The sequence below is a fragment of the Heterocephalus glaber genome, unplaced genomic scaffold, assembly GCF_053883595.1.
Source record: "Heterocephalus glaber isolate CG9 unplaced genomic scaffold, H.glaber_assembly_v1.0 deba00001481, whole genome shotgun sequence".
In the NCBI taxonomy this organism is placed as follows: domain Eukaryota; kingdom Metazoa; phylum Chordata; class Mammalia; order Rodentia; family Bathyergidae; genus Heterocephalus; species Heterocephalus glaber.
In genome coordinates, this window is record NW_028258317.1 from 23,550,358 (window position 1) to 23,570,052 (window position 19,695).

The 19,695-nt window shown below is 36.4% G+C and overlaps 1 protein-coding gene across 15 annotated transcripts in view; it reads left to right on the top strand.

Annotated features, from left to right (window-relative positions):
• The window catches only part of Lingo2 (leucine rich repeat and Ig domain containing 2), a 1,224,968-nt gene that overhangs the window by 373,203 nt on the left and 832,070 nt on the right, over positions 1-19,695 (top strand). The gene's annotated exons all lie outside the window — the stretch shown is intronic.

The window sequence follows — 19,695 nt, forward strand, 5'->3', positions numbered from 1 at the left end:
GATTCCTTGTTATTCTTTTTTTAAATTAATTTTATTGGTACATTTAAGGTATACAATATAATGACATTCAACCTTGGAAATAGGCACCTTTACATAATCCATCTTTGTTCTCATTTTTTCCCCATTCCTCTGGCCTCCCTTTAACCTCTCCACCCCTCCCTATCTACAAAAACTTTGTTTCTATTTTTTCTTTTTCTCCTAATAATTAAATTCCCTTCTTTATTTCCCCTACCCCTCCAACTTCCCCTTCCCCTTTGCACCTTTTCTTCCTATTTCACATTATCTATTATACCTTTTAGTCCTTATTTACACTTTCAGTTTCGCACACTAGAGAAACTATTCTGTATTTACACATGTGTCCTATTTATTTCACTTAAGTGTATTACATCAATGTGCATACCTTTAGCTATAAATATCTCTAGTTTCTCGTTCTTTATGGCTGAGCAATACTTCATTATATAAGAAAAAAACACATTTTCCTTATCCAGTATCCAGGGGATGGGCAATTGGGTTGCTTCCAAGTTTTAGCTATCATGAATTGTGCTGCTATGAACATGGATGCACATATATCACTGTGGTATGATTCTTTTAATTTTGGGGGGAAGATCCCCAGCAGGAGAATAGCTGGGTCAAATGGGACATCCAATCCTAGTTGTTTGAGGTATCTCCATACTGATTTCCTCTGTGGTTGCATCAGTCTACACTCCTACCAGCAGTGGAGCAGGGTTTCTCTTTCCCCACAGCCACACCAGCATTTGTTATTGTTTGATTTCATGATAGCAGCCATTCTTTCTGGGGTGAGGTGGAATCTGTGCTGTTTTCATTTGTGTCTCTCCAGTGAGCAGTGATGTTGAACACTGTTTCCTATGTTTATTTGGTATTTCTACTTCTTTTTCTGAAAAATATCTCTTCATTTCAGATGCCCATTTTTGGATTGGGTCTTTAAATTTGAGAGGTCTGTTTTTTTTTAAGTCCTTTATAGATTCTACATAGTAGACCTTTCTCTGAGGGACAGTGGTGAAAATTTTTTCCCACATTGTGGGTTGCCTCTTCACACTGCTGGTGGTTTCTCTTGCTGTGCAGAAGCTTTTTAATAAGAAGAGATCCCACTTGTTGATTGTTTGTGCTAGTTCACGGGCAACCGAGGTTTCGTTCACAAAATCTTTTCCTACACCAATATTTTCAAGACTTCTACCTAACTTCTGTTCCAGCCGGTTCAGTGGTTTTGTTTTAATATTTAGATCTTTAGTCATTTTGATTTTCTTTTAGCGCATGGTGAGAGATATAGGTCTAATTTTAATCTTTGGCAAGCTGAAACCCAGTTTTTCCAGCACCGTTTCTTAAAGGGAATATCTTTCCACGAGTGAGGGTGTTTGACTCCTTTGTCGAAGATGAGACGCTTGCTTCCAGGAATGATTTCGGGAGTATTGCTTCCCTTTCAATTACATTGAAGAGTTTAAACAGTAGTGGCAATAGTTCCTCTCTAAATGTCTTGTAGAATTCGGCAGTAAAGCCATCAGGACTCGGGCTTTTCTTGGTTGGTAAGTTTTTAATTACCTTTTCAATTTTATTGATTGATATTGGGTCATTTAAAATTTTTCGGTCATCTTTGTTCAACTTGGTAGTTCACATGTATCTAGGAATCTGTCCATTTCTTCTGTATTTCCCATCTGACTGACATATAGGTTCTCAAAGTAGGTATTGATGATCCTCTGGATTTCTGCTGGGTCTGTTGTAATTTCACCCTTTTCATTCCTAATTGCATGGATTTGGGGCTTCTCTTTCCTTGTTTTGAAAAGATTGGCTAAGGATTGATCAATTTTGTTTAGTCTTTCAAAGAACCAACTCTTGGCTCCATTGAGTTTTTGTATTGTTCTCTTAGTCCCCATTGCATTGATTTCTGTTCTTATATTTATAATTCCCTCCCTTGTATGAGCTTTGGGGTTGTCCTGCTCTTCTTTTTCGAGAAGCTTGAGGTTCAGCATCAGGTGCTTAATTGAGCTCGCTCTGTTTTCATAATATGAGTATTCACTGCTATGAATTTCCCTCCTAAGACTGCTTTCATTATGTCCCATAGATTCTGATATGTTGTATTGGCATTGTCATTTAATTGTAGGAACTGTCTGATTTCTTCTTTAATCTCCTCTGTGACCCACTGGTTGTTTAAAAGTGTCTTGTTCAATTTCCATGTGTTTATTAAATTCTTGCAGTTTCTTTTGCTATTGATCTCCAATTTCATCGCACTATGGTCTGATAGTGTACAGGGGATAACTTCAATTCCTTTGCACTTACTTAAACATGTTCTATGAGCGAGTATGTGGTCTATTTAGGAGAACTAACCGTGTGCAGCTGAAAAGAATGTGTATTCTTATTTTGTGGGGAGGAACACCCTGTAAACATCTGTTAAGTTCATGTGTTCAAGAGTTGGATTGAGTTCCATTTTGTCATTGCTTATTTTTTGTCTAGTTGATCTATCTATTTGTGACAGTGGGGTATTGAGGTCCCCCACCACTATTGTATTAGTGCATACATGACTTTTCATGTCTGTTAGTATGTTTTATATAGTTGGGCGCACTAGTGTTTGGTGCATAGATATTTATGATTGTCATCTCTTCCTGTTGGACTGTTCCCCTTACAAAGATGTAGTGTCCTTCTTTGTCTCTCTTAATCAGTGTTGGTTTGAAATCCACTTGATCTGCAAAGAGGATAGCTACTCCTGCTTTTTTTCGGGTTCCTGTTGCATGGAGTATTGTTTTCCACCCTATGACTTTCAGTCTATGAGTTTCTTTTTGAATTAAGTGTATTAGTTGTATACAGCATATTGTTGGATCCTGCTTCTTGACACATTCTGCCAGTCTATTTATTTTGATTGGTGAGTTGAGACATTAACATTCATGGTTATAACTGATACATATTGAGTTATCATTGTATGAGTTGTTCTTTTTGTTGGATTCTGCACATTTGCATTTAATTTCTTGTCGTGCCCAACGGATTCATTCTGCTGCACTTCCTAGGATTGTGATTCTCATTGTCTTTTCCTACAATACTGTCTAAAATTTTTTGGAGTGCTTGTTTAGTATTCATGAAGTTCCTAAGGTGCTCTCTGTCATGAAAGTATCTTATTTCTCCATTAATTTTGAAAGATAGTTTTGCAGGGTACATCAGTCTGGGTTGGAGGCTGTTTTCCTTTAGGGCTTGAAATACATCACTCCAAGCTCTTCTTGCCTTGAGGATTTGTGTTGAGAAGTCTGCTGTGATTCTGATGAGCTTTCCTTTGTATGTGATTTGTTTCTTTTCTCTAACTGCTTTTAGAACTTTGTTCTTCTGTTGGGTTTCTGGAATCTTAACAATTATATGCCTATGTGCACATTTTTTTTGATCAAGGCTAGTTGGAGTCCTATATGCCTCACTTATCTGTATGTCAAGTTCTTTTCCCCTCCTTGGGAAGTTTTCTGCCATCACTTCTGTGAACAGTTTTTTTATGTCATCTGCACTCTTTTCTGTTTCTTAATTGACTTTAATCAGTATCACGTTATACTTCTTTGCATTGTCTAGCAGCTGCTGGATTGATTTCTCCTGGTCCCTTACTATTTTAAAGAAATTTTTCTTTTCCTGGACACTAATTGCAATCCTATATTCTGTATCTAAAATTCTGTCCTCACATTGGTTCATTCTGCTGGGTAAACTTTCAATGGAGTTTTTAATCTCCTGGAAATCTACTTGCATCTGTTGTATAGATTCCATTTTTTTGCTTGTTGGGATTCTGTCATGTTGCTCAGATCCTCTATTTTTTTATCTGTGTCCTCTCTAGATTTATTAGTCCTTTCTGATTTCATTTCTTCCATCTCCTCTTTTGTTGCCATTTCAGGGAGTCCAGGTGATTGAGTGTCAGATTGTTCCATCTTGTTTCCCTTTGGGGGTTCTTTAGGTGTTCTGGAAGTCCGGTTTTGAGACTTGTTTATGTATCTTCTCATTTCAACGCAGGCGGGGGGGTACTGCTGGCACCCATGTGGCTCACCTCCTTAGTGCTGGTGGCTTAGTGGATATTCTATAAAGACAGTTGTATAAAGGCAAAATTTGAAACAATGAAGATCCAGAACTTGGATAAGTTTTGAAATTAAAGCATAATTTCAGGAAAGTTGCTTAAGCAATCCAAGCAATAGTTGTATCACTTTTAAAAGAGAATGTTGGACTTACAATTTTCAATATTGGTGTTCATTTTAGTAAGGCAGTAAAATCTGTTATTTATACTTTAAATAAATTAGGACAATGGACAACAAACAGCAAAATAGAGCAGAATATAAAAAAGTGAATATGTCTTGTTTAAAATAGGATAGACAGAGTGCTAGGAGTCCCATGGGCAAGTCTTTGTATACTGCAATAAACCTTAAGAAAGCTCTGATCAATGTCTGTGATGATTCCAATTGTTCTTCCAGGTATGACTCTATGCTTATAGGCAAAAAGTAAATTTCAAGAAGGAAAAACATAAATAAACAATATAAAAACAAAACTGTTATTTTTGATATTGAAAGACTAGTAAATCATTACAGAAGTAAAGAAGCTTTTTGCTAAAACACTCATGATTTCTTAATATTGTACCTGGCCTGCATCATATACCAGAACTCAGCACCAAGAATAAAATCAAGAAAGTACACTGAAATATTAGGGCCATCAATCCTAAAGCAAAATTGGAATTTTTCTTTTATCCTTTAATAAGAGTTATGGATAAAGCAAAAAGAGAATCAAATTTAGTACTAGCTGGTAATATTTTAGCCAAACCATGAGGAAGATACAAAGTTAGAGTTCAGGCAAATCCTTCTGACCTTAGAGCCCAACTTGGACATCATTTGGGAAGATGGCAAAAAGTCATGAACTGGCTGCCCTTAAGTCACAAGAAAGCATCCAGTCAGTCTTCAGGGCCTTCAGGGTCAGTATTTGGGTCAGTTGTTTACTCTCATCTGTAAGGGGCCTTCCATTCCTATCCATCAAATCTTCCCTCATGTTTGTCAGTGTGTACAGTGGTTTTCTTCAACCTGGATTTTCTCCCTTTTTGTCTTCTTTGGCAAACTATATGCTCACCAAAATACTCTAACAAAGAGAATAACATAACCACATGGACATTATGACAGATATTTTCTATGGCATATGCTAAATAGGGCATAGTATAGTGGAAAAAAACATGTGGCTAATATTCTGAAAAACCTGATTATGGTTCAACTAATTATTAATGGTATAGGTTTAGTCAAGTTATATACATCAGTTTCCTCATGTAAGATGTATCTCCCCTGAGAAAAACTAGGACATCTGGGTTCATGTCTCTGAAATTACCCTCTTGTATTGCTAAGACTCTTGCCATGTCAAGGGGACATTGTAAGTGGACAGAGACCAAAATACCCAGAAAAATATTATCAGAGGAACATTGGGAACTGGGCAAACTATTGTTATTGGCAGAAACTTCTTCCTGTCTGTATGCTAAGTCAGCTTCTTTTTGAATGCTGTTCATACGAAAAAGGAAAGCAAGCTAATGATGTTACTACAATGTAATTTATAAAATCTTCCTGCTGTAGAGAGCAATTGGAATGCTGCAGCCCAGCCAGCCACCACTGGCAAATACTTTCTGGCAAATAGTTATCTAGCCTATCATCCCAGGATTTTTTGAGAGGTGCTGTTGTTAACTAACAGCAGGAGCTTTGTAGGATTTACCCTGCACTTGTTGTTGAGTATGCGTCCCTGTAGGATTTTACCAAGCCAGTGCTGTTGTTCAGTATGCACCTGTTCCCACAATGTGGGATTTTCTGAGCTTGTTGTTTCACCTGTATGTGCTTCTTGTTGACCCTCTCCCACTGGTAAACAACAATTAACTAAATACTTCTCTATTATTTCTGGTTAATAAGCCTTAATAAACCTTACTCTCACAAGCTGTCACTGGGTATTTCTTTAGTGTCTCCATGACTTATTCTACTGCCTGAATACATTGGGCTGTTGCAGAAACACAATGATAATACTGAAATATTTGTAAAATTACAATTGGCCCTATGTATGTCTACAACTTACACATGCACAGATTCAACCAACCCAAGAAAAAAAACATTTGAAAAAATGTAGAATCTGTACTGAACATGCATATTTTATTCTTATTCCTTAAACAACACAATATTACTACTATTCACAGAATTCATATTGAATTAGGTGTTATAAGCTACATAGAAATAATTTCAAAGTATATGGGAGGACATGTGTAGGTTATTTGCAGAAACTCCACCGTTTATATAAGAAACTTGTGCATCCACAGATTTTGGTATCTATATGGTAGGCACTACTAGGAGGGAAATACCTATGATCAATTCCCAACAGTTACTGAGGGACTATTGTCTAATGTATTACAAAGTAAGAATATGATATCCACAGTATATATAGAACTCCAAAAACTCAATAACAAAGAAGCATACAACCCAATTTCAAAATAGAAATTGATCTAAATAAACAATTCTCAAAAGAAGACTTGCAAGTGGCCAACAAATACATGAAAAAATGCTCAACACTACCAGTCATCAGAGAAATTAAAAAGAATAAAAAGAATCATACCACAGTGATATATGTGCACCCATGTTCATAGCAGCACAATTTGTAATAGCAAAAACTTGCCAACAACCCAATTGCCCATCAACTGGAGACTGGATAAAGAAAATGTGGGGTTTTGTTTTAATAAAATGGAGCACTACTCAGCCATAAAAATGAGAAATTAGAGACATTTATAGCTAAATGGATGCACATTGAGGCAATACTCTTAAGTGAAATAAATAGGACACACATGTGTAAATACCAAATAGTTTCTCTGGTGTGAGAAACTGAAAGTGCAAATAAGGACTAAAAGGTATAATACATAATGTAAAATAGGAAGAAAATTTCCAAAGAGGAAAGGTTAGTGGGAGGCATAGGTGAAAGAAAAAGGAGAATGGGATTAATATGAGAAAATGAAAAAAATGGAAACAAAGTCTTTGTAATAAGGGAGGTTGGAGGTGTTGAAGGGAAAGGAATAAATATGAGAAAATGAAAAAATGGAAACAAAGTCTTTGTAAATAGGGAGGAATGGAGGGGATGAAGGGAGAGCAGGAGAATGGGGAAAAAATAAAAACCAAGAGAGATTATGTAAAGGTGAAATTTTCCAGTGATCAATGTCATTATATTGCATACTTAAACTGTACCAATAAAATTTATTTTAAAAAGATCCACTAATCCTAAGTACCTAAATTCATGTTCATATTTCCCTCACATATTTTTGTTTCTTTACTGTTTGTTTTTGGTACAGTTACCACAAAATGATCCCTCAGGAGAGCATCAGAATCTTGGGTTAAAGTTCTACCTTTAAGAATTATTACATATGTGATTGGGTTCTGACCATGTCTAGGCCTATGTGCCAAACAGTCTTGTGAGAAGAAATACTCTGGATAGTAATGCTATGCTTGTTATCAGGAGGCACTGTGTGCATATCTCTTGGCCTCTGCATTTGCCCTTGCTTCTTTTAACATCTCCAGGCTTCCCTGCTAACTCCTTTATAATTATGCTGACCTTTTAATTTCTCATATTCAGTGCAGGGTTTTTTTGCCTCTAGGGCTTTTTGCTCCTCTTAAGAAAAAGTATTTCATTTTGAGCATGTGCATGTCTAGATTATTTTTTATGTTTCAGCTCTGAAGCCTTCCTTGATTATCTAACTTAGATGCTTCTAGTTATACATTTTCTACCATGACTCTTTTTATAGCTTTTATTATAAAGTATAATTGCCCTATTCATTAGTAATTTTTTTTTATTATCTGTCCCCACAATCACTGTCAATGAGGGACCTGTTCTGCTTTGTTGGATGGTCTGTTTTCAGGTGCCTGACAACACAGTAGATGTTCATACTCATTAAATATTGATTAAGTAGAGGAAAGAAGAAAAAAAAAGGAAGGAAGAGAAGGAAGGCAAAAAGGAAGGAAGGAAGAGGGAGGAAAATACCAACTGAGTAATTTTTTTTTTTGAGTTAGATTCTCACTATGTAGTTCAGACCGACCTCTAATTCACAGCAATCCTCCTGCCTCAGCCTTCAGAATGTTGGGGTTATAAGCTTGTGGCACCACTTGGGCCTCAGTTGTATCTTTCTTATTTCTCACATGGGAAGCTGTGGATATGGAGAAACACTTTAATATCTGTTATACTCTTTAGATAAGCTGATTAGTGAAATTATCCACCCTATCTTTTTCTTGTAGCTGGCTACAGGATTCCAAAGCCTATCTCATTATAATTATCCATGACTCTATGGGCACTAGATTAAATATCTACATTGTCTAATTTTTAGAGCTCTTAGGCATAGCATTCATAAATTTCATCTTCCACAGGAGCCAATGTTGTCAGTCATGTGAATGTGCTATGGATGCTTCCTCCCCAGCCCTGGGTGCCTCCTTTTCTATGTCATTTAGAATCCCACAACACACAAGCTTCACCTATTTGAGATCTCAGTTCATAAGAGCGTATCTGTCTCCCTCACCTTTACTGCAATAGAATAAAGAAGTTATTTTTCTCCTAAAGATTGAACTTTGAGAGTGATGAGAAGCTGTTTTCTGAGAAAATCAATCCTGCACTGTGAAATTTCCTGTTTCAATTAGTGTGTTAAGACTCTTTCTTAAGATATTTGGAAGGACAAAGTTATAAGTATTAATTTTTTCACGGTGCATATGCTTGAGGAATTTGGTAGCATTTGATAGCTGTTATTGGGTACCAGATGTGATCAAAATAGCCAAAACAACACTGTAAGAGCTTTTAGAAATTTTAATGTCAACAGCCTTCTAAAAAACATTTAAGCTTTCAATCATAAACTTATGTAAAATACAGCTTAAAAGTAACTTAAAATACAGTGGGCCTATTGTGGAAGTCTACTGTCAAAAAACATGTATTAAATTTTTAACTGAATCTCAAGTTTTTCAACTGATAGTTGAAAGATGAATTGAGAGCTGAAATTCTTTGACCTAAATTCTTTAACTGAAATTTGAAGAATTTAGAAAAGATAAACTTTTCTTAGGAGTCTTTAGTTATATGGATTCATGCTATGGTGGTTCATAGTATGTGGTCATATTTTTATTCATGGGTATAAATTATATAACTTAGTGCTTAGCAATCTTGAGATAATGTAATTAATGTCACCTAAATTATACTTTACTTACAGCTCTAAAGCATGCTAGCCCAAATTCTTCCCGTTTGTTTTTAACTTTGAGACAGCATCTTTAGCTCAGCTATTTAGTTATTAACGAGAGGTTCTACTACCTATGATTTTACCTAGAAACCTTTCTGATTGTAGAAGATAGTGACTTATGAAAGTTTTATGTTTTTTGAATTTTATTTTCACCACTTGTCCAATAGTGGCCAGTTTGTAACGTTTAAATAGTTTTTCATTGTGACTCAAATGTTTATACTTTTTTGTTTATGCAAGCTATAAAATTTCTTATAAATGCATATATGTATATATATATATACTGTGAATATTTAAATAAAAATTTTACAGTAAAAGACATATTGCCATTAATCCCCGCTCAAGACACCCCTTTCACTACAAATAGACTTATCTCATTGCTCTTTCCACTTTTTAAAGCAGTTCTGGATGTCCTCTTTACAACATACAATCAAAATACAGTGAATGCTGCTTATGAGTAACATCCAAGAGGAAGGCAGGCTCATAAAAACATTATGGTGTGTTCTCATCTACCTTATTCACTGGATCTGGCATCATGTGTCTTGTGGCTCATACTTAAAGTCGGAATGACCATGAAAGGTAAAGGTTTTAAATGAATTCAGGACATCGAAGCAGCCAGGAGAGTGCAATAAAGACAGAAAACAACTTCCAGAACTGCTTCAGAAAGTGCAAAAAATGATGGGATAAATGTGTTCAAGGAAAGGGGGAATATTTTGAGGAGAATCAGTGCAACTGTATCTTTTACTAAAATGCTTTTTTTTTTTCATTTAAGCACTCATGATATTTTTAGATCTTATGTCTTACTGCACTGGACCCTTAAGCACAGATCCCCTTCCATACTATCAAGAAATCTTATTAGAGCATAATTTAAGAATGATGTACCCAGAACAATAGCAAATAATTGCACATCATGAAAAAGATTTTTAAAGAAATATATTTACATTTTTTATTTATAAATTCAGATGTATTCATTAATTGAAAAAGGCAGTATCTATGTAATTTCCAATGAAAATATTTGTTTATTGAAAGTTCCTATTTGAAAGTAGGTACTATCAGATAATCACACAATAAAAACAATAAATATTCATTTAAATTTGGCATATAATGCCTCTCTGCTCTGTAGTTTCTGCCTTAGTTTTTATTTTCATAATAAAGTTGTATTTATAGTAGTGTTCTTAGCACTAGAATATTTAAGGTTCTGGGATGGAAACAGCTAAGTAGAAATGGAAGAGGAACAAAAACAGAGCCCTGAAGAAACACAAGTATTCAAGGTTAGGCAGGGAAGTTGATATACCCAAGAAGAATGACGAGTAAGGTAAGGGAATACAGGAAAGTAAGGGATACCCCGGTAGCCCCACCCCCCAAAAAAAACAAGTTTCAGCTACTTTGCTTACTAGTAAGAGATTGATAAATACCATATAGTAACAGAAGCCCTAAAGAAGGATTCAGTTGTCTGGGGTTGTGAGTTTACCTTTTTTAAATTTCTGTGCCATAGTCCTTTCACCTCTGTTATCCTTTTTTGCTTCAAATGTAAAGTGAATCACCATTTTTCTGATTCTTTGCCCAGAAAACACATTATTAAATCATGGAACTCTTCATTGATAAATCTGAATTCTGCCTAGACTCCCTTTCGCTACTTCTCACAACCATCCAGACTAATCCATAAAGCGTGGTATATGTGATAGTAAGTGTTTGTAGTCCCTGCTGCAAATGTTATTTGAATCATTTGCAATTTAATCCTTTTGTAGTTGAAACAAAATGATATACAAGGCTTCATTATTAAAAATTCCAGTGAAATTAAAGATTGATTTAAAAATTTTAATTTCAACCCTTATGGTCTTGAAAAACTTTGTCTGACTTTAAAATGTTTTGTTATCTTTGAATTTGTAAATTCACCCTGTAAATAAAACACATCTTATATCATTTGATTTATCCTCAAAGTGTCTGAATCAGGTGAATCAGTCAAAACTTTTCATTTCTTCACTTACCTTTCAGCAAAGTAATAATGACCTTTAATCTGTATAAAATTTAGGGCTGGGGATTTAGCTCAGTGATTTTACAGCCTGCTGTGCAAGTGCAAGGACCTGAGTTCCACCCCCGGGACCAAAAACAAAACAGATCCATCCCCCCACTCCAGGCCCAGAGGTAAGGTGTTTTGGGCCGGCATCTGTCCCGTTGCTCCTGGCCCAGAGGTAGGGGCTTCTGAGCCACAGTCCCACTGTTCCTGGTCCAGAGGAAGGGGCTTCTTGGCCACCATCCCTCCTGCTGCTCCCAGCCCCTGTCCCACCTCTCCCAGCTCAGAGGAGGTGAACCACCCAGGTGCCAACAGCACCACCACCACCACCCCCTCGCTGGGTTGAAATGAGAAGACACGTAAATAAGTCTCAAAACCAGGCTTCCAGATCAGCTACAGCAACCTCAAAGGGAAATGAGATGGAACACTCTGATACTCAACCACCTGGACCCAATGAACTGGCAACAAAAGGGGATCTGGAAAAAATGAAATCAGAAATAATTTCTCAGATAACAGGAGAGATTGTGCTCCTAGTGCAAGACATGATTAATAAATCTAGGGAGGAGCTCAGGAACATGATGGAATCCCAACATAGGAAACAAAGGGAATCCATAAAACAGATGCAAATAGATTTCCAGGAGATGAAAAACTCCATTGAAAGTCTACACAGCAGAATGAGCCAATGTGAGGACAGAATTTCAGATATAGAAGATAAGATTGCAATTAATGACCAGGAAAAAAAAATTGCTTCAAAATTATAAAGGAACACAAGAAATCAATCCAGCAGCTGCTAGATGATGCAAAGAGAATAACATAAGACTGATTGCAGTCAAAGAAGAAACAGGAGAGAATGCAGATGACATAAAAAAACTCTTCACAGAAATAATAGCAGAAAACTTCCCAAGCAGGGGAAAAGAACTTGACATACAGATAAGTGAGGCATATAGGACTCCAAATAGCTTTGATCAAACAAATTCTACACATAGCATATAATTGTTAAGATTCCAGAGACTCAACAGAAGAACAAAGTTCTACAAGCAGTTAGAGAAAAGAAAGAAATCACATATGAAGGAAAGCCCATCAGAATCACAGCAGACTTCTCAACACAAACCATCAGGGCAAGAAGAGCTTGGAGTGACATATTCCAAGCCTTAAAAGAAAACAGCCTCCAACCCAGATTGATGTACCCTGAAAAACTGTCTTTCAAACTTGATGGAGAAATAAGATACTTTCATGACAAAGAGCACCTTAGGAACTTCGTGAATACCACACCAGCACTCCAAAAAATTTTACACACTATCCTAGGAACAGACATTGAGGATCACAACCCCAGGAAGCAAAGCAGAATGAACCCATCTGGCACGACAAGAAATTAAATGTAAAGGGGGAGAACCCAACAAAAAGAAAAAGTCATGGCAATGACAAGTCAATACGTTTCAATTATAACCATCAACATTAATGGTCTCAATTCACCAATCAAAAGAAACAGACTGGCAGAATGGGTCAAGAAGCAAAATCCAACAATATACTGCATACAAGAAGCACACTTAATTCAAAAGGAAACTCATAGACTGAAAGTTAAAGGGAGGAAAACAATATTCCATGTGACAGGAACCCGAAAAAAAGCAGGAGAAGCTATCCTCTTTGCAGAGCAAGTAGATTTCAAACCAACACTGATTAAGAGAGACAAAGAAGGACACTATATCCTTGTAAAGGGAACAGTCCAACAGGAAGAGATGACAATCATAAATATCTATGTACCAAACACTAGTGAGCCCAACTATATAAAACAAATACAGACGTGAAGAGTCATATATGCACTAAAACAATTGTAGTGGGGGACCTCAACACCCCATTGTCACAAATAGATAGATGAACTAGACAAAAAATAAGTAATGAAATACTAGAACTCAATCGAACTCTTGAAGAAATGAACTTAACGGATGTTTACAGAGTCTTCCACCCCACGAAATCAGAATACACATTCTTCTCAGCTGCACATGGCTCATTCTCCAAAATAGACCACATACTCCCGCATAGAACATGTTTAAGTAAGTGCAAAGGAATTGAAGTTATCCCCTGTATATCATCAGACCATAGTGCAATGAAGTGGGAGATCCACAGCAAAAGAAACTGGAAAAGTTTCATAAACACGTGGAAATTGAACAACACACTTCTGAATAACCAGTGGGTCACAGAGGAAATTAAAGAAGAAATCAGACAGTTCCTTCAATTAAATGACAGTGACAATACAACATTTTGGAATCTATGGGGCACAATGAAAGCAAGCTTAGGAGGGAAATTCATAGCAGTGAATGTGCATATTAGGAAAACAGAGGGAGCCCAATTAAACAACCTGATGCTGAACCTCAAGCTTCTAGAAAAAGAAGAGCAGGACAACCCCAGAGCTCATACAAGGGAGGAAATTATAAAGATCAGAGGAGAAATCAATGCAATGGAGACTAAGAGAACGATACAAAAACTCAATGAAGCCAAGAGGTGGTTCTTTGAAAGAATCAACAAAATTGACAAACCTTTAGCCAACCTTATCATAAAAAGGAAGGAAAAGGCCCAAATCCATGCAATTAGGAATGAAAAGGGTGAAATGACAACAGACCCAGCAGAAATCCAGAGGATCATCAATACCTACTTGTAGAACCTATATGCCAATAAGATGGACAACACAGAAGAAATGGACAGATTCCTAGATACATATGAATTACCAAAGTTGAATGAAGAAGACCTAAAAATTCTAAACAACCCAATATCAACCAATGAAATTGAAAATGTAATAAAAATCTCATCAACTAAGAAAAGCCCAGACCCTGATGGCTTCACTGCTGAATTCTACAAGACATTTAGAGAGGAATTGCTGCCAATACTGTTTAAACTCTTCAATGAAATTGAAAGGGAAGCAATACTCCGAAATTCATTCCTGGAAGCAAGCATCATGTTGATTCCCGAAACCAGAGAAAGACCCAACCAAAAAGGAGAACTATAGGCCAATCTCACTAATGAACATAGATGCAAAAATCCTTAATAAGATACTGGCAAACAGAAAGCAGAAGATCATCAAGAAGATCATACACCCTGATCAAGTGGGATTCATCCCAAGGATGCAGGGATGGTTCAACATATGCAAATCAATTGGTGTAATACACTGTATCAGTAGAGCCGAGGACAAAAACCATATGATTATCTCCATAGACACAGAAAAATCATTTGACAAAATCCAACATGCATTTATGTTAAAAACCCTGCAAAAAAATTGGAATAGATGGTGTCTACCTCAAACTGATAGAAGCCATCTATGAAAAACCAACAGCCAATATCATACTAAATGATCAAAAACTGAAATCCTTCACACTCAAATCAGGAACAAGACAAGGATGTCCACTATCACCACTCTTGTTCAATATAGTTCTGGAAACATTAGCCATGGCAATTAGACAAGAGAAAGAAATAAAAGGAATAAAGATAGGAAATGAAGAAGTCAAATTGTCCTTATTTGCAGATGACATGATACTCTATATAGAAGACCCCAAGAAGTCCACCAAAAGTCTTCTAGACTTAATAATCAAATTCAGTCAAGTAGCTAGTTACAAGGTCAACACACAAAAATCAATAGCTTTCCTCTACATGAATGACAGACTCACTGAGAGAGAAATAGAGCAAATAATTCCTTTCACAATAGCATCCAAAAAACTGAAATACCTAGGAATCAACCTAATGAAAGAAATCAAAGACCTCTTCTCTAAAACTATAGCACTCTGAAAAGAGAAATTGAAGATGATATCAGAAAATGGACACACATCTTCTGTTCCTGGGTGGAAAGGATTAATATAGTGAAAATAGCCATACTTCCAAAACTGCTGTATAGATTTAATGCAATTCCAATTGAGATCCCAGCAGCATACTTCACATACCTTGAGAAAACAATCCAAAACTTCATTTGGAACAAGAAGAGATGCAGAATAGCAAAAGCAATTCTAGGTAACAGAGACATGGCAGGGGGTATCACAATCCCCAACTTGTAACTATACTACAAAGCTACTGTGATAAAAACAGCATGGTACTGACAAACAGACCTGAGGACAAATAGAACAGATTAAAAGATACAGAAACAACGCCAGACACACTCAGCCATCTCATCTTCAATAAAAGAGCCAAACACCCTCACTGGAGGAAAGATAGCCTCTTTAATAAATGGTGCTGGAAAAATTGGCTTTCAACTTGCCAAAGATTAAAACTAGACCTATATCTCTCACCATGCACTAAACTAACATCAAAATGGATTAAAGATCTAAATATTAAAATAGAAACACTGAACCAGGTGGAGCAGAGGTTAGGTAGAACTCTTGAATACATTCGTGTAGGAAAAGATTTTATGAACAAAACCTCAGATGCCCATGAACTAGCACAAACAATCAACAAGTGGGATCTCTTCTTACTACAAAGCTTCTGCAGGGGCCGGGATTTAGCTCAGTGGTTTCGCCACCTGCTGCCCAAGTGCAAGGACCCGAGTTCAATCCCCAGTACCCCCCCCCAAAAAAAGCTTCTGCACAGCAAGAGAAACCAGCAGCAGTTTGAAGAGACAACCCACAATGTGGGAAAGAATCTTCACCTGCTTTTCCTCAGACAAAGGTCTACTATCTCGAATCTTATAAAGAACTTAAAAAGATCAGACCTCCCAAATTTAAAGACCCAATCCAAAAATGGGCATCTGAAATGAACAGACATTTCTCACACAAAGAAGTAGAAATAGCAAATAAATACATGAAAAAATGTTCAACATCACTGGTCATTCGAGAGATGCAAATGAAAACAATGCTGAGATTGCACCTTACTCCAGAAAGAATGGCTGCTATCATGAAATCAACCAATAACAAATGCTGGTGGGGCTGTGGGGGAAGAGGAACCCTGCTCCACTGCTGGTGGGATTGTAGACTGGTGCAACTACTATGGAAATCAGTATGCAGATACCTCAAAGAACTAGGACTGGAAATCCCATTTGACCCCGCTATTCCACTGCTGGGCTTTTCCTCAAAAAATTAAAAGAATCATACCACAGTGATATATGTGTGCCCATGTTCATAGAAGCACAGTTTGTGATAGCTAAAACTTGGAAACAGCCCAAATGCCCATCATCTGGAGACTGGATAAAGAAAATGTGGTTTTTTTATAAAATGGAGTACTATTCAGCCATCAAAAGTGAGAAATTAGAGACATTTATAGCTAAGTGGATGCACATTGAGGTGATACTCTTAAGTGAAATAAACAGGGCACACATGTATAAATACTGAATAGTTTCTCTGGCATGAGAAACTGAAAGTGTAAATAAGGACTAAAATGTATATCAAGTAATGGGAAATAGGAAGAAAAGGGACAAAGGGGAAAGAAGTGGGAGGGGTAGGGGAAAGGAAAGAAGGAAATGGAATTAATATGAGAAAATGGAAAAACAGCAAAATCTTTGTAAATAGGGAGGAATGGAGTGGTTGAAGGGAGGCCTGGGAAAGGTTGAAAAACAAGCAAGAGAGATTATGTAAAGGTTCAAATTTCTAATGATGAATTTCATTATATTGTATACCTAAAATGTACCAATGATTAGAATGAATAATCAATAATGCAAAATAGGAAGAAAAGGTCCAAAGTGGTAGGGGTAGTGGCAGGGGGCAAGGGAAAGGAAAAATGATGAGAAATGGAAAAAATGGAAATAAAGTCTTTGTAAATAGGGAAGGGTGGAGGAGGTGAAGGGAGGGCTAGGAATGGGGAAAAAATAAGAACCAAGATGCATCACATAAAGGTACAAGTTCCCAATGAGAAATGTAAATGCGTTGTATACCTAAAATGTACCAATAAAAGAATTTCAGAAAAAAAAAATCTGTATAAAATTTGTCAGGCAAAACAAACAAGAGTAAATGTGTGAGTTTATAATGGGAGAACCTGACTTGTGTTGTTGGAATTAGGGCCTAAAGTAAAATTTTCAAGCTGATGGAAATTTGTTCCACATAGAAGGAAGAATGATGTGAAACTCGAGACAAAGAAGAGCTTATAGATTTTTGGGAGGTGAAAAACTAAAATATTTGGAGAATGGTGAGCAGTAGAGAAGATTTGCCAACCAAAAGCCATGAAATGAAGAAACGAGAGACATAATCACACAGCACTAGCATTTTTAAACAATCACTGTGGCTATGCTATGGAGAAGAGATTGGAGGGAATGATAGATTTTGGGAATGTTCTGTGAACTATCACAACGATTTAGAAAAAGTTAGTATTACTTTGTCAGGGGAAAGAAAGAGACAGTTGGGTAGATCCTGAAGATTTTTGCATTCTTTTTTTTTGGTACCAGGGATCAAACTCGGGACCTTGCACTTGCGAGGCAGGCGCCGGAACCACTGAGCTAAATCCTGGCCCGATTTTTGCATTCTTTGTAATAGAAGATGTGTTCCTTCTCTCAATGGCATATTAGTCTGTTTTCCATTGCTAGAACAAAGTACCTGAGGTAGAGTAATTTGTAAACAAAATAGGTTTATTTAGTTCCCAGTTCTGAAGGTCCAAGCAATGTCACTGGCCTTTGCTCTTCTCTGGTAAGTGCTGCCATAACTACATTATAGCATGACCTTAGCATGGCAGGTGCACCTCTGGGAAGTAGGGATTGAATGGTAAGATAGGAAGCCAGAGAAGGATTTGGGAGTCAGACTTGCTTTTTTTATAACAATTTGCTTTTTATAAGAACAAAAATCTCAGTTAATGAGAGCTGCATCAATCCTCAGGAGTGCAGTGCTCAAATGGACCTAATCACCTTGCTTTAAGCCTCATTCCTTAAAAGTTCCATCACAGTGGAGCCACACTTCCAACAAATGTTACTTTGTGAGATAAACCACATCCAAACCATGGCATACAAATTTGCTTATTTCTGTTAAGAAACTTCGTACATGTAAAAGTTATTACATTTCAACAACCACTATTCTGTAAATAAATTTTATATGATGTTCTTCACCTTTTCAAGGTAATGTCTCACCTTTTTAAGTTCTAATAATTTCATTAAAGAAAACCTTCCAGTTGCAAGATTTGTTTATACCATGGACCAGGTCATGCCTCTTTTATATATGTCCACATATGTATAAAATAAAATAATAAAAATACATAAAAGTGTATAATACAGATGTGAGGTTGGAGCCAAATCTGCTTTGAGTAATGAAGGCTACAGTTTTAGCATCAGGTTTTATTTTGACTGTTCTTGTTGCCTAAGAAAATTTGTCTTGTGGGCGTGTTTATACTCTTCACACAGATGTTAAAAAAATCAAAGGATAAAATAAAAGTAGAAATATTGAGACTGTTAAGATCTCCTTGAATTTTTATCATTTTAATGATATTATTTAAATGAAAAGAACCAACTGAGATTATAATTCCATTTCTCCTTTGAGTGGTTTTAAGTTTCGTTACTATTGCTGAACCAATGGAATACATTCTTGGCTGCTCATTCTACCATTAAATTACATAGCTCTCATCTTATCCCTGAGAGCCTGTCACATGGAATAAATGGTCCAAATCACACCCTGACAGTGATAGAATTGTATGAAAGTGTAACTTTAGTAAGAAATCAAATCAGGCCTATGGTCAGTGGAGAAAGTTAAAACTTTCTTCAGATCTTTATTTGTTTCATTTTCTGAATCATCAGAGAAGAATGCATGCAAGATAACTTAGCAAGAAGTCAGACTGTTTGTATCGTATCTTTGTAGAACCATTACCATTTAGAGTCAATGATGTCATTGAAAATATAAGAACAATAATGTCATTTAAACAAAAACATACTTTACAATTGCAAAGTTCAAGAGAGTGAAATCAGCTGAGGACTACTTTCCTTCTCTTTCTTATTGTAAGGAGGTAACCCAAAATAAGCAGATGGCATGCTGTGGGCTGTGGATGAGTGAGTAAGGATTCATGGCAGGATCACATCACAAGATTATGTGTAATTGATGCATTTATCTCTAAAACCTTTAGGTTCTGCAGAATGGTTAAAGCATTGCTCAAACTGCACTGAGAGAAAAAAAATTGGCATGATTCGAAAATTACAATATGATGATAAATGAGGTATTTTCACTACCATTATGTGTTTGATGAGGTGATGATTCTAGTCATTGATAATGCTAAAAGCTGTGCCATGTGTCACAATTGTTATTATAAAAAATAAGGTTGGTAAGGCCATTATATTGTTTGGTTTCTATATTTATCTGGTTCTTACTCTGTTTTTTATTGGTCAAGTGTTTCCTGGGATCTTAATTATGTGTCAGGCCTTTGAGGAAGCCCTGGGGTTATCAAAACAAGTAAGATTTCTAGCCTCAAGGGGCATGTGATTTAACGGGAGAAACGAATCAGTAAACTAATAATTACAAATGCTATCACTGTGAAAAAATCTGTCATTTTATATTCAAATTCATGTTATTTAGATAAATTT